Here is a 2797-nt window from a genome sequence, read left to right on the forward strand (position 1 = left end):
TGCCCGAGGGATGGGGAGCTAAAAGGGCGTCGCTGAGGTAGGGGCAGGCCCGTAGCGGGTACGAGTTAGACCCGTGAGTTGAGAGAGGGCGAGGTGAGGGAGCGGCGGGGGTGAAACGCTGGTATTTGCCTTCGTGCTCTCGGGTGAGGTGGGAGCAGGTTCCCCACGTCTCGAGACTTTGCTTTTTCAGAGAAAATACCTCACGCGGTGGGCGAATCGTGGGGCTGAGGGGACTGTTACCCTGTGGCCCGTGGTCGTGTTCTCTAGCAGGTGCCCCCTGCTCCCCCCTTGTCTCTTCAGGGAGCAGATCCCAGAGCAGTGCAGCGCTGCAGGCTTGCGAGATCTGCGGCTGGCTGTGGGGAGCGGAGCGGGCAAGGCGGCCAGTCCGTGAGCCTTGCCAGAGCTGTGTTTCTCAGTAGCTTTGTCTTTTGATCTCATTATTTACTGAAGCTGTGCTAGAAACCCACATAAAGCCTGTGTAACCTTCCAAAGAGCCTGCCTTTGGCAGCCCCTGGGAGGATGGCCCATCCATGGCTGGTGCTTTTGCGGTTGGGGGTGAGCTGGCTCTAGCGTGGTCTGACCATACAAGCACCAGTGCTGGAATGAGGGAGAGGGTGGCAGCCGGCAGCCTTGTCTTACATCAGTTTAAGAGCCATTTAAACTGCTGCGGAGCATTACCCTGGTGTAAATCCTTGAACAGCCCCTGAATGGAACACACTTCTGTGGGGAATGGCAGGGGGCTTTGTCTGGGCTCGCGCATAATCGGTTGCATAGTTACCCGAGTTCCGCTTCCAGAATCAGCTGATGCAGGGCTGAAAGTACAGACCCAGCGTAGTTGCAGTTAGGAGAATTGGGAAGGTCACGGCAGTAAAGAAACCATTTCCTTGTCTGCAAGCTGAGCATGTAAACATCTCCAAATGTACTTTTTGTAAGCCGGTTCCAGAAAAAAGGCTTAAAATGTTTGGCTCTCTTTCAAGTCCTTGTTAGTTAGGAGCTAGGTTATCAGACTGCTGATCACAGTCCTACAGAGTCCACACTCTGTAGGACTAAATCCACATTGAATTTGTTTTTATTTGCCTTTTGTTTCTCTTCAAAGCACTTCAGCACTTGTAGCTAAATTGCAGAACTCCCGGCAAGTACTATCTAGTGAGGACTGCCCGTGACTCCAGTATGTTCTTGTATAGGTTTTGTATGCACGTAGGTGATTCCCGAGGTATTTTCTTTCTTCAGTGTGGTTACAGCATTATTCTGAAAGTGCTGATTTTTATTATTTGGACAGAATGACGAGAGGAAGCAGCAGACTTGCCCGAGTTTTATTCCTGGAGTAGGTAACCCCCCCTCCTTTTTGAAAGCAGTAAGTAGTCAAACCAAGGGAAAGACAAAAGGTATTCCTTTAAATCTGTTGTCGAAGAGGACAGGAAATGCCTTTCCTTAGTCCAGATTCTCCTGCTGGGTGAGAGTCAAATGCAGGGCTTTCCAGGTCAAAAGAGTCACGTTAGTGTGAGTCCTCACTAAGAGGAGAACAGGTTTTGTTTGTGAATACTTTTAAACTATTGACTTTTACAGGAAGGGTCTTTATCTTCTGATCTTTCATTATAACATGCATTTTGTATGAGTGTGTTAGTGACTAATATGCTGCTGAATGTCCTTTTAGCTCCCTGACAGTTACTCTTCCGTTGCTCAGTTTTTCCTAACCCAAAAAAGACTTTTTATTTGTTTAGTATCTTTGAAGGACGGAGGTGGGGGTTGGGACGCTGGGAAGGTCTGTGAGGCTTTATTTAATTCCTAAAGTGTGCTCTGGACTTCAAATGTAAGGTCGTAAAGAATGTAATTTGCGAATGCTGGTATCTGGTGTTAGAATGACTGATTTACAGCAGCTTTGGAGGAGAAGGTACAGACTGCGTTGATGATTGGGGCTTGTATTAGCCCTGCTTGATAAAGCCAAACAGCCTCGTGTGCGAGAACACTCACGGAATGAGGGACTGGTTGTTGTTATATGTTGTTAAGACCTAAAATGGTCAGGAGTAGAGGTAATGGAGACCAGGGAGTTAAAATTGTTGTACCTCAGCTAGTGTTTTTGCCTTCCCTGTCATATTACTGCATCTTTGGAAAACGGCTGAGTTTCTTTTATTTAAGATGCTGTCTTTTGCTGGCAGGTTGGAGCTGACTCCTGCTGATTTCTCTTCTGAAAGGGCTGATCAAAGGGCACCAGGATCAGATGAGCTTCGGAACAGGCTTCTAGAGCTGTAAGCAGAAGGCACAGGGTCGCTGAGATACAGGAACCGACTGCAACATGGATGACCATTCCCCTCACGCCTTTGGGCTATGTCTTTTTCATGAATTTAAACCTACTGCTCATAGCACAGTTCCCAGCACCAAAAGGCTGTTGGATTCCGCAGAGCAGGTTCAGGCCCTACAATCAGCTAAGAAAGCTTGTGTGTTGAGTCATCACTGTAGCACTCCAGATCCATCAGAGAAACTGCTGCTCTGTTCCCCAGGTTCTGCCTGCTTTCAAGGATCCTCTCCTTTTCTGGATGATACTGGCCATGACGACCTTGTTGCCAGTTCTTCTGTGTCAAAATACGATGATGTAGCCATTTCTCTAGATACAACCAGATGTTTTGATGATAGCGAGCCAGATGACTCCTTGTTGGAACTGTCGGATAGTGAAGAAGGGAATTCTCCTTTCAATTACACTGAGGAAGAGATCCAGGAAATCTTGGCAGATGATTGCGTGGAATCTGAGCGGTACCTAACTAGAAAAAGCACTTTGCGTCAAAATACGATGATGTAGCCA

Source organism: Aptenodytes forsteri, unplaced genomic scaffold (assembly GCF_000699145.1).
Source record: "Aptenodytes forsteri isolate BGI_AS27 unplaced genomic scaffold, ASM69914v1 Scaffold7, whole genome shotgun sequence".
Classification (NCBI taxonomy): Eukaryota; Metazoa; Chordata; class Aves; order Sphenisciformes; family Spheniscidae; genus Aptenodytes; species Aptenodytes forsteri.